Source organism: Phascolarctos cinereus, unplaced genomic scaffold, assembly GCF_003287225.1.
Source record: "Phascolarctos cinereus isolate Bilbo 61053 unplaced genomic scaffold, phaCin_HiC Scaffold_9;HRSCAF=440, whole genome shotgun sequence".
Lineage (NCBI taxonomy): Eukaryota > Metazoa > Chordata > Mammalia > Diprotodontia > Phascolarctidae > Phascolarctos > Phascolarctos cinereus.
Genome location: NW_027556402.1, coordinates 21,602,407 through 21,615,848, shown reverse-complemented (window position 1 = coordinate 21,615,848; position 13,442 = coordinate 21,602,407). Strand labels below are relative to the sequence as shown.

Here is a 13,442-nt window from a genome sequence, read left to right as displayed (position 1 = left end):
ATGCGGTCACAAAGAGTCAGACATGACTGAAAACAACTGTACCACAACAAATACCATAATGTGACTTCCCCTCCCACGTTAGGTTTTGAGGAAGACACAGCACACAACATTCTCCCACTGCTACATAAACCCACAAAGAGTCCATCCTCCGAAGATTTTATGGGAACACAAAGGCCAATTTACAGATTAGCATTTTTTTTTCAAATGCAAGCAAAGAATGAAATTTTCCCAAACAAATGGAAAAAGTGGATTTTACAAGTCAGAGACCTGGTCTTCTTTGTGATTTTTGAAACCAACAACATTTACCAAATATTTTCTCTACTCTCTCATGAATCTACTTTGTTTTAAACAACATCATTTGCTTCCTACCCCTTAACTTCTTTCTCCTCTTTTCTTCAGTGGAAAAGTGATGATTACCATAAGGAAAGGTTCATCTACAGAATGAGGACCATAATGGAAGCTAAGCATTTTTTGAAGACTAGACACAGAGCTAGGCACTCAGATACATATATAAGCAGAAAGAAAGGCAGTCTCTACCCTCAAAAACCTTATGTTTTAATGGACAAAGACAACACACAGAAGCAAGCAGAAAAAGTGGGGCTATGATTATTCATGAAAATAAACCTTTTTAATCCAGTTGAAACCTGAATGCAAACATGAAGAAAGTTCACCTAGTGAAAATTTGAAAACACAGGTGTTGTTTAGAGTTGTACAGTAGGAAGAGTTCTCACTGGCTTTAGAGCCAGAGGATGTGAGTTCGAATTCAGCCTCACTTCTTTGACCTTGAGCAATATAGTTCCCTTCTCTTGGCTTTGGTTTTCTGATCTGCAAAATGAAATTGGACCTCTGGCTTGGACCAGAGGGGGGTCCCTTCCAGTTGTCAATCTATGATGCCATGATGCAGAATAGAAAGGCCTTTGGTGTCTAAAAGAGCAAGATTTCCGTGGGAGAATTTAAAAATGAGGGGAGCTGAAACACAGACACATATATACACCTGTCATGACAGTATTGGGATAGAACAACTCTACTAAACATTAAAAGAATGCTTCCTCATTGACTTTCAAGTGAACAAACACCAACAAAAACTGGAAAAACCAGCCTCTGACCACTGCAGATATCTCTGCTGCTATTATGCTTGGTCAGGGAGCAGACTTCCTTTTGAGAAGTAAAAGCATCTTTAGGTGCATGTATAAAAAAATAAATGGGTTTCTCACTTTTGGCTACTTATAAATTTGAAGGAATCATCCCTGATATCACCTTCTTGTGAATATGGGAAAAAAAGAGATAGAGATAAGTGTGACCTCAAAGTTCAATTTAGTGAAAGCAACAGTGTGAGAAAGAGGTTCATGGGATTTGGAACACAAAGGAACTTGGGAGACAAGCTAGCCCAAAGCTCTCTCATTTTTCCAGACAAGATCCCAAGGGCTGGGAGGTGACTCATCTGAAGCCTCCCTGGTCATAAGGAGCAGAGCCAGGGGTCCTGACTCCAGATCTACACTCCCTAATACATCACAATCTGGATTTTATATCTAGTGTCAAGGCTCAACAAGACAGATCTCTTCCTCTTACAAATTTCAGGATGATATCTCAGCTAGATTCCCTTTATTTCTACTGTAGGTGGCCATGTAGGCGGAAGGACTGGGTGACCTATATAACAGGAATGTGCCTGGCGCCTGGCACCTGTGAGAAACAAGCTGATGGTTGGTTTCTCTCAGATTCCTCAGGGAGCCTGTGCCAAAGTCTCTAAGTGAAAGGTAAAGTAAACATCACACAATACATTCAACTCCTGAAGCACAGAACAGGATGTATATTGGAGACTCTGTTCTTAACGGGAGAGCAAGGAAGTATGATGGCTTTCCAACCAGAGAAATAACAAGTACTTACAGCAGTAGGAGCTGGGCTCAGTGCATGAGGAAGTCTTTAGAAATATCCTTTTATTTTATTCTTAATCTATGGAACAAAGCAAGCATTTCCATAACATAGTACAATAAAAAAAAGACTGTACATGAAAATGCAAATGCACAACTTGCTATTCCTTTCAAATATACAACAAAATAACCATGTAAGTTTTTCTTTTTTTTCTATTTATAAATATTCTGAGGAAAACTCTTAATCCCTAGCTGTGTAGGTATTCTGTGTGTATGTATGCATGTATGCATGTAGATAGATATAGATATGTATAGTGTATATAGTATATATTCTGTACATATTGTTTTTTAATATTTCCCTTAAAAATACATCATGGACATAAAAAAAATGCTTTAGTAAAGGCCTTTCAGCTGCTCTAATTTTGTTTTGCCCACAACATGTAAAAATTAAGAGGCTGGGGAAAACCCAATGCACAGAGCTTACCTGTAGCCAGCTTGATAACATGCCCACCAGGTATTGTCGAGAAGCTGTTTCTTTCAGCTCCTGGGCCTGTCTGGCACCACTCTGGGTTGTAGAAGTCTTCTCAGCACTTTCAAGGTCTGCCAGCCTCAATTGAGCTGAATTGCTAGCCTTAGGATGGATTGGAGGGAATCTCATCCCCAGCCATCCCTTGAAGTTTGTCTAGTACAGCCTGGTTCTAGCTCTCAGTGCAGGAAAATGCTCAGAACCAATACTCCCCAGGAAGGGTGTGTGTGTGGGGGGGGGAAATGTGCATCCTCTATTCTTGTGGAGAAAGAAGGGCCGAACAAGGGAGAGAAGGAAAATCTCTGGTTGGCAAAATGTCTCACAGGAAAAGCAGAAAATTGCTTTCAATGCATTCCCAGGCTAGAACCGTAACCTCCTCCACACACAAAAATGACAGTGTCTGCGGAAGTCTTCAGCTGGGGTTTTTAAAGCTTCCAACAGAGTTGGGGAGGCAAGTCTCAGGTCCCTAATGAGGAAAGTCCATGAGCTGTGGCTCTCTCTTTCTGTTTATACTTTGTCTGGGTAACACGGGAACCTGGAGGTTTAAGAGGCATTTTGTATTTCCCTTCCAACTAAGACAGACAACTTGGAATTCTCCTGAGGTGTTGGTCTCCAGTAAGTAAGAGCTTGCACCTTTCAGAAGCCAATGTGCCTGATGGTTTCTGGGAAGATACTTGACCTGTTGCCAAGACTACCAGGGCTACCTGAGGCAGCTTTGATGACTTCTCTAATTTTATGCTATATTTCTATGTTTCTCCCCATGTTCTCCTTGAAGGCTGAAACTGTTTTGTGTCCCTAGTACCAAGTCTGGTGCCTGATAAACAGTAGAAACTTAATAAAGACTTCTTCAACTGAATTTAAGTTTGGTTTTGCTTTTTGGAGGCAATTGTATTTATGTGACTTACCCAGTGTCACACAGCTAGTAAGTGTCCGAGGCCGAATTTGAACTCGGGTCTTTCTGACTTCACAACTGGTGCTCTATCCACTGAGCCAACCTGCTGCCCTTTTGAACTGAACTTTGAAGAAAGGGGTCACGACATCTTCTTTTAGTGGATGAGCACTGTTTCTGTTCAACTTATCTGGGGCTGGTGTGGACTCAGCACACCAGTACCTATGGGGGAACTTGAGATTCTACTTGACTTGCCCAGGATCACACAGCTACTAAGCCTTTCCACTTTTTGCCTATTGAACTTCCTCCTCATCCTTTAAAGCTTCAATGAAGCATTTCCTGATTCTTTTAATAACAACCTTCCCCTTGTTCCCATCATGGTTAGGACTATAGGCCTCTTCAAAGCCTGAGAACTATATGTGTTTATCATTCTTCCACCAGAACGAAAACAAGGTCGTATTCACACTTTATTTCCCTTGGGGACTAATAGAATACTCTCACACAGTAGGTATTATAGAAGTTTTGAAAGAAGTGACTTGGTTTTTAAGAATTCCAAGTAACAAGGTAGCTAAAGGTGAGGGTCTATGTGGCCTTGGCAGTCGGCGAGGAATATTAATCAGTAAGCTATTATACCCTCCCAATAATTTGCTGGATTGTCTGTAACCGGCCCAAGTGCTTATGACTCTGAAAGGCAGGGTGGAGATCTTGCAGAGACTTTGGAAATAAAGGCTATGGCAGTAGGACAAGTGGAGAGAGGCTTACTTGTTGGCAGAGTGAAAAGAGGACCCAGCTTGGAGTCAAGGACACCTGAGTTCAAATAATTCACACCAGGGTTAGAACAAACACAGAAAGAATATATCTTTGTTTCTAAGGAAGACGGTTAGATGGCATAGCAGATAGAGTACCTGCCTGGAGTCAGGAAGACCCGAGATCAAATCTAGCCTCAGATACTTACTAGCTGTGTGACCCTGGGCAAGTCACTTCAGCTGCCTCAGTTTCCCCATCTAGGGATAACAATAGTTCCTAGTTCCCAGGGCATCTGTGAAGATCAAATAAGATCATATCTATAAAGTGCCTAGCATATAGTAGGCACTAAATAAATGCTAGCTATTAACATGGTTATTATCATTATTATTAGTAGATGAAGTAAATATACTTCATCTCTCTGGGTCATAGTTAGTCATCTGTAAAATGAAATGGTTAGACAAGACAACCTTCTAATTTATAACCTATGACTCCTCTAACTTTTTTTTTTTTTGGCAAGGCAATCTAAACTTTTTTGGGGGGTGAGGCAATCGGGGTTAAGTGACTTGCCCAGGGTCACATAGCTAGTAAGTGTCAATGTCTGAGGCTGGATTTGAACTCAGGTTCTCCTGACTTCAGGGCCAGTGATCTATCCACTGCGCCACCTAACGACCCCATTCTCTAATGTTTACTATGATGTTAAGTATTTTAAAATACATTGTTAGCTGGAAGATACTGTTCAAGACTTGTCAATATTCTAGTTTTTTTGTTCTTTGAGTGTGTGCATGCATGAACACACAAACAACCCTTATACCTTAAGTTAAATTGTTTGGGTAGGATACAGTCCTTTATAACTTCTTCAGTTCTGCAGCCTTGCTAAATGGTTCTCTTATTTTGACTCAGGAATGAGTAGGTCTCACCTAGATGCTGAATGAGGCAGCTAGGTGGTCCAGTGGATAAAGCCTGGGCTGGAATCAGGAAGGCTGGAGCTCATATCTGGCCCCAGACACTTCATTTACTAGCTGTATGACTGTGGGCAAGTCACTTAACCCTCTTTGCCTCTGTTTCCTCACATGTAAAATAATCTGGAAAAAGAAATGGCAAACCATTCCAGAATCTTTGCCAAGAAAACCCCACTTGGGGTTACAAAGAGTCGGACATGACTGACCAACAATAAGATATTGATACATACATTGTAACTCTGATGGACCTTCATCCAGTGATTATTCTACAAATATCTGAGAAAATTTGTTAAAATCACAGACTGAGTTTAGTACATGGAAATTCTGAAGAGCAAAACATTCCATCCTTCCTGGTAGACACATTTCCCCTTTGGACACATCATAGCAGCATTCTCAAGGAGCCTTCATTGTGCAGGACTTAAAATTTTCCACAATAGGCAAGGAAATATAAGCCTACTTCACAAGCTAAACTCAGAAGTGTGAATTTGGATTATTTTTAGGGTGGACATATGCTTTATTCCCAGAAGACGATTATGTCATGTTCATCCTGACATTGCAGAGGAGCGACATCTTGGGTAATGATTGTTATTGCCAACGAGGATACAAGGAGAGCTATCAGTGGGGGTAGGAAGGTAGCAGCCATTGCCAATGGCCTTGATGAAGATACCCACCTGTCTTTGGCTATAAGGATGCATATAAGCAGCACAGAAAAGTGGGGGTTAGCCAGGGCCTCTGAGCGGCTGCTATTTAGGCTGGTATATTACATGGCAGTGGGAGAGTATGTGTGTTGGAAAGAAGAGAAAAGAGAGGAGGGCTTTCTCTGTGGGACTGTACTCTCCAGAGCTGTCTACACCCCTGGACAAGTCTTATGTGGAGGACTGTCCAAAGTCTTGGGCACAGAGACCACAGAAAGGTTGGGCATTCCTGATTATGTTGTTACAAGATCAGTGACTGCTGTGTCCTGAGTCCTTTGTAGCTTTCCTGGGTATGCCCATGAGTGGAGTGGCACAGCCCAGCAACGAGAGCTCACAGGATTCTCAAAGCTAGGAACACTCGATCAACAGAGAAGCGATAAACACATGACGTCTTGGTCCTGTCTGGGGAAAGGGAATTGGGTGGGAATTATAGAGTCATGAGGGCTACAGAAACAAGTGGGTAGCTCCTGTATACTTGGGCTGTGCCAGCTACATCTGGTTCTCCCTCTACCTTCTATAACTCTGTATAGTTATAAGGTATTTCCTCTTTACCTCTCTTCCCCTTCCTCAACCTATCTACACCCCAGGATCACAGCAAGGAGTGCTAAGATCCTGCCCATGCACACAAATACACAAACTCCTAAGAGAGAAAAGACTAGGGGCATTCTAATATAGCACCTAAATGGCCTCCAATTCTTCAGAAGGGGAAATGGTGTCTTAGGACTGTGAATTTAGAATTGGAAATGACTTTAGGTGCCAGCTAACACAACTTCTAAATGGACAGAAAAAGATAAAGACCTAGGTGGTTTTGAAGACTTGCCCATGATCACACAGTGATTGGCAGAGGTTGGATTTGAACCCAAGTATTTCCAACTCCAAGCCTAGAAGTCCACCAGTGATACCATGGTTCCTTTCCACGTCAGTTCACTTGTGGTCTGTGTCTGATCTCAGACAGAAGACAGATGAACCAATTACTATTTCTGCAGAGTGGTCATCGAAGCCACTCAAAGTTGGTTCACTCAGAACGTAGGGGTAGCTATGGATCATACTTATCAGCGGCCCAATGTAGTACTCGCTTTGACCACGAGTTCCCCTCAATGTTTGGTAAGAGATGATCTAATGTGCTAAACAAACATACATGAGACTTCACATACAGCAGCCAGTCATGTCATGTCTCCTATTCCATAAGCAGATGTCATCTTGTGATCTGGTATTCACCAGCCTTACTCAATGGTTCTCTTATTATAACTCAGAAACAAATAGGTCTCACCTAGACACACTGATAGCTGATACACAAATTACAGCTCTGATGGACCTTCATCCAGTAGTTATTTTACAAATATCTGGGAAAATTTGTTAAAGTCCCAGAATCATGAGAAGTAACCTAAGGTCAGTCAGTCAGTCAACAGGTTTTTGTTAAGCCTTGGTCCCTGGCCAAAGCCCACTTAGTCGTGGTTTGGGCCCTGATTGACTCATAGTACATGTAAATAGGAATTGTTTCTGTTTTGGCCAGAAAGCCTGAGGGTCTTCCTCTCCCAGTTCGATTTTTTTTTCTCCTGGACTAGGTTAAAGAGGCCATTCTTAGCCTCATTTTACCTTAGTCAAACTGAGACCTGCTAAAGACCTTAACTTCAAAAGAAGAAGGTCTTCTACCACATCTAGGGCCATTTCCAGTCACATCTGGGGCCATCTCCAGTCACATCTGGACCCATCTCCAGTCATCTTGATATGTATCTGGCCACTAGATCTAAATGGCTCTGGAGGAGAAAGTGAGGCTCCCTCACTTGAATCCAATTCACTTACATGTCATGGCATCACCTCCACAATGTCATGGTCCTCTTCGAGAACAAGAGGTAAAATCAACAACACTGTTTGCTGGGTATTGTCCCTTCCATCAAAGACCTTCCATTCTAACGAGGAGGCTAACATGCCAACAACTTATATACGTATAAGGTATATCCAAAGGCCGAGGAAGACATATGATTTGCTCAAGGTCACACAAGTCCTGCTGCATCTAAAAATTCTTCCATAGTAGTCACTTCCCATTACTGCCCTTTTCAGAGCCGGCCAAGACATACCCTGATTTTAAATGTTCAGATCTAGTGGGATTTTATACCCAAATGCCCGTGCCCCTCTGACACAGCTCCAGCTCTCTCTGGCTGGCTGTTACTCAGAGAACAAGAAGAGTGGAATGTGACATTGAAGGGGGCTCTGGCTTCTTCAGGGCCCCTCTCTCATTCTTTCCTGTCTGCTTCAATTTCACGGTACTGTTCCCAAAGGAAAACGGAAAGCAGAGAATGAGAAAGCTGGAGACCCCTGCACTGGGAACCTTTGGCATCTTTTTCAGTAAGAAATTGCCATTTAAATTTCCTCTGTGCTAAAAGGTCCAGGATATTTCTCAGTGCCTGGGAAAAGAGGCAGCCCATATATCTGCCTTGCTATCTCCAACTGCCTCACTAGTATGTCGACCCTGGTTGTCATGGCCAAAAAATTCACTACTAAGTGGTTGTCCCAGTAAGCATGTAGGTGATGAAGTGGGTAGTGTTGGATTTGAAGTTAGGAAGAACCAAGTTTGAAATCCTGCTTTGGGCATTTTTAGTACTGTGATCTTGGGCAAGTCACATGACTTCTCTCTGCCTCAGTTTCATCATATGTAAAATGGGGATAATAATAATAGTGCTTACCTCACAAGGTTGTTGAGATCAAATGGTAATAGAGGTGACAGATGTAAAATGCTTTGTAAACCTTAAAATTCTTTCTATAAATGCCACTATGATTACCCATTATTGCTACTATTCTGCCAGTGATGGCTAGGTAGGTCCTGGGAAAGCTGATAGTCAGCTGCTGGGACCACATTAGAAACTTGGGTAGCAGTCTGCCAGGGCTTATGAGCCACTGCCATAGCCTTCAAGGACCAAGGGTCATCTCCACAGGGCACTTGAAAAGGACCAAGATCAGTGACCGCTATGTCCTGAGTCCTTTGTAGCTTTCTGGGGTAAGATAGTTGGCAGATGGGTAGAGATAAGAATGGGGGATGATACTGTAGCTAGAGCCATGATAACATAGCACTTCAGAAGCAATACCAAGTATTAGATAAACACAATATTTTTATAAGTAAGAATATCTCGATAAAGATTAAGTCCTAAAAAAAAGAAAGTCTTTATTCAATTTCTAATGCAGTTCGATTGGAGGATGAGAAGGAATGCAATGAACTATGAAGAGTGTGTTTGTGGTCTAATGTTTAAATCTGACTTTCCTTCAGGTTCAGTTCAAACACGACTTTGATTCTCCCCAGCTGCTAATATCTCCCCCTTAAAATGACCTCATTTACATGTACATCCAGTGTCTGAAGACAGAACATAAGCTTTGTGAGGGCAGATGCTGTTTTGTTTTTGTTTTTATAATCCTAGTGGTTAACACAATGTCTGGCACACTGGAGCTTAAGTAATGCTTGGTGATTGATGGTAGGATTTAGCGTGTTAGCATACAGAACTTGATAATTGTATAGGAACCTGTGGAAGGGGTAGGGACTGCGTGTGCAGGGCACGTAACGGGGGGGCTGAGCAACAAAAGACTGCTAGCCATGGAGAAGGAGGGTGGAGACCCAAAGGAGAGGAGCATGAGAGATAGGCGAGGAGGTTTCCTTACAAATGGAAGCAATCATGGCATCTTGATGAGACCAGGTTTCCCTATTTTCATGTGAGTCTTTCCTGTGCCTTCCCAGGGGGTGGGCAGGGAGGGCAAGTCAGCTCAACTGGATACCCAAGGGATGCACCTGCATCTCTGTTCCCCTTGGAACAGTGGTAGACCTTGGTTGCCAATGTTGCCTAGTCTGTCTGAGTTTTGGAAACAGTAGGTATGCAGGGAGCATCAAGGCCGCCCAGGGGAATATACATGTGCCCAGTGACCACAGCCCCAACTGCATCTCAATTGAGGAATCCTATTTTCCCTAAAGCAACAGCTCTAGCAGAGATCCTGGGCCCCTGTATATATATATATATACACACACACACACAAAGATATACAAAATATATAATATAATATAATATACAAAATATACAAACAAATACAAAAATATATCAATATAAGGATCAGAGGATTATAGACCTTGTCCAGACCCCTCATTTTATAGATGAGGGAACTGAATTGAATTCCCAGAGAAGAGGGCCTATCCACTATACCACCTAGCTGCTGAGTATAGCAATACTTGTATATAATTTGTAAAGAAAAATATTTTACAGATAGGAGTGCATGACTAAAAAAGTTTGGAGATAACTGGAATATAGAATGTTAAAGCTAGGAGGGTCTTTGAGAGATTAAATAATGTTAAATATTCAAATAATGATAACAATCTCAAATATTTCTCGTTGTAGATGAGGAAAGTGAGCTCTAGAGAGTTGAAAAGATGTGCCCACAGAGGCATAATAAGTTAGGGACACAGGCAAGACGAGAGCCCAGGTCTTCTGATCCCCAGGTGGGTGCAGAAAGCTCCAATTACAGGATTGCCCTGATCCAGCAAACATCTGTAATGACATTATTGTATTCAACTTAACAAGCTCAAATTTGTGCCTGGTACCATGTATCAACATTGCCAATGCTGTTAATGAAGAAGCCTGGCACACTCCTTCTTGGGGTTCATATCAAGAGAATCATGGTTGGGGTGGAAATGGTTTTTAGTGGATGGTGAATGGGGCCAGTAGGGTGAGAAGGATTGGCAGGGTATTGCTGAGGAGGAACAAATGAGTGGGGACTCAGCTGTCTGTCATTCCTTACATGGGTGGTTTTTCTTGCCTGCACAAAGAGGGAGGAAAAGAAAAGGGTAGGGAAGGGAGAGAATTTGGAATTGAAAATAAAATATAATTTAGCCCAGGGGGAAGGAAGTCAGAAGCATTCATTACCTCAACACTTAACGTTTTCTTGATTATTGGTCATTTTGGCACTGCAGGAGAAGATGAGTAAAGTGGTTTGTAACTGAATTTTATGGTCCTTATGGCATTTTAAGGCTTGGCCTAAAATGAGTACTTGGGATGTCTTCCTATCCATTTGTACTTCCATTTGGGGAAGGAAGGATTAATGGATTCACCAATTTTCAGTGGGGAAATCTATGAATCTTTTAACACTAAATGGACTTTCTCCCAAATCCTCGTCCTCTCATCCAACTTTCAAAATTCTGTTAATGGCACCATTACTTTCTAAGGCACTTGTGGGCAAAATCTTCTGCTTCCCACTAGAGCTCCACATATGATCAGTTTCTAAATTACTTTCATGCTTACCTTTCTCTCTCCTGTCCTAATTATCCCTTTTAAAAATTCTATCTTATTTTAATTGATAGCTTGTTTTTTTACATTATCCTCATTTCTGAATATCTCTTGCCTCCCCATTAAGCCAAACTTTCATAATAAAATTAAAAGCAAGCCACCACATCAACTTAAAGAATGTATTTAATATTCCATACTCATAATCCTCCACCCCAGACTCTTCTCTGAGCCAGGTTGGATCATGCTGATCTTACAACACTTGGGGGTTTTTTTAATCTTTTTTTGTCTTCCATGGTCATTCTGCATCTCATTTTTTCTGGTTTTGATACTTTACTCTGTAACAGTTATAGCAGAAATTGTAGGTTCATAGATCAGGAAGGAACCTCCCAGGCCATTGAGTCCAAACCCGTCAAATTCAGGGAAGGGCAGTATTTTGCCAAAGGTCACCCAGGTAGCAAGGTCAGCGGTAGGAACAGAACCCCATCTCATTCCATTCCATTTGTATATCACTATTTGTTTAACAACTCAATTATTATGCCATCTACCCCCTTTCCAATTTTCTACAATGAAAATTGTTGGTTTACGGGTCATCTATATGCCTAACAATGGGATGTCCACTCCCCAACCCCTTAAAAAAGGCTATAAAAGGGTATTGATTTTTTAGGATAGTTGGACCAATTCACAGCTCAAACATCATCTGGGTGCCTTTCTTTCCACAGTCCCTCCAGCAACAACAATTCACTCTGCACATCATTGCCAGACAAATCTTTAATGTCTATTGACCTCTTCAGCTCTTTACTGCTGAACCAATAAAGTCCAAACATGAATCCTTTCATTTTTGCCTTCACAGAATCTCTCTTCTATGTCCCTTCTCTCTGTTCATACATCCACCTTCTTATTTAGGGGCCCATCATTTGTCCTTTAGACTACTCCAACAATCTTCTCGTTGGTCTCCCTATCTCAAGTCTTCCCATTCTCTCCTCCAACTGACACCTAGCTGACAAAGTAAATTCCCTAAAGTGAACATCGAGCCCCTTCCTTTATTTAGTAATAAACTCCAGTGCCTTCCTATTACCCTTAGGGTCAAATATAAACTCTACTCTTTGGCATTTAAATCCCATTTATCTTTCTAATCTCCTTATACTTTGTCTCTAGGATCCTGCTACACTGGTCTTCTTGGTGTCCACCCCACATGATCCCCCCATCCTTTAAACTCAGTTCAAATCCAACTTTCTGCAGGACACCTTTACCAGCCTCCTCCTCCCCCAACCTCCCTTCCTTCTAAGATTCCATTTATGCTGTTTATGTCTTCCGATTTCCTGTAAGTCTTAACCTAAATTCCATCTTCTTGTGGACCCCACAATGATACTGTCTATATCTGGTTGGTTCATAGTCATTAGATTGGGGTCTCCCCCATTAGCCTGAGAGCGCCTTTCTTTGTATCCATAGTGCTTAGTACATAGTAGGTACTTAATAAATGCTTGTTGAGTTGACTTGTTGGACACTAGCTTTCTTACACCCTCAGAATTCTGATCTCCTCACTCTAATCCCATGGCCAATATTGTGACCCCATTTCCTGCTCATCTTCTCTACCAGTCAGTCAATGTGGTCCTCTTCCTGAGGTGTACTGATAATATTTCTTTGGGTTTCTTACCTGTTCGTCAAAATCAGTTGAATTCCTCCATCTGTCGCTATCCTGTGCTGGAAGTCAGGGATGAAAGACACTGGGTTGCAAGGGCGAGAAACTTCAGGCTCCTGGTCTGCATCAGCATTCCTGGCAAAAAGAGAGACAAGAAGCTACCTAAATGTGGGAAATAGGATAAAGAAGCAACAGAGCACGAGGAACATGTATTTGTTTTAAGCACATACACTGAAATTTGTTACCTGTTGTGCAGAAGAAAAAGCCATTGCTTTTGAAATTGTGCTCTCCCCCCTACCTGCCCAAATCAGTAAACTGGTCATAGCCTTTGAAGAAGCAATAGCACTTTTATACTTCCAGAGAGATCAGAGAAAGAGGAAAAGGACTGACGTGTACAAATATATTTACAGCAGCTCTTTTTGTGGTAGTGGAAAACTAGAAACAAAGAGGACCCCCATCCATCGGAAATGGCTGAAATAATTAGAGTATGTGAATGTAATGGAACACAACTGTGTTGCAAATAATGAAGGGAATGGTTTCAGAAAAACTTGGGAAGACTTGTATGAACTAATGCAAAGTGAACACAATGAGAACAATTTATATAATAGCAAAAAGAACTTTGAAAGACTTGATTAATGCAATGACCTGCCACAGGAGAACCAATGACAGCATGCTACCCACTTCCTGACAAATAAGTGGCTTATTCAAAACACAGATTTTTTTTTATCCTAGGTCAATATTAATGCTTTATTCCTTTGTTTATTGTGATTAGAGGTTTCACAATACCCCCCCCTTTTCTGTTCTACTTTCCATATAGAAACTTTTTTTTTGTGTTTGCTGTCTTCAGAATCTTTTTAAAAA

The 13,442-nt window shown here is 41.6% G+C and overlaps 1 protein-coding gene across 3 annotated transcripts in view; it reads right to left on the bottom strand.

Annotated features, from left to right (window-relative positions):
* SHROOM3 (shroom family member 3) overlaps positions 1-13,442 on the bottom strand; it is a 229,595-nt gene that overhangs the window by 54,449 nt on the left and 161,704 nt on the right. For all 3 annotated transcript variants that reach the window (XM_078148982.1, XM_078148983.1, XM_020988383.2), the window contains one exon: positions 12,597-12,716. The gene's annotated coding sequence lies outside the window, so the exon portion shown is untranslated. The remainder of the gene's footprint in view (positions 1-12,596; positions 12,717-13,442) is intronic.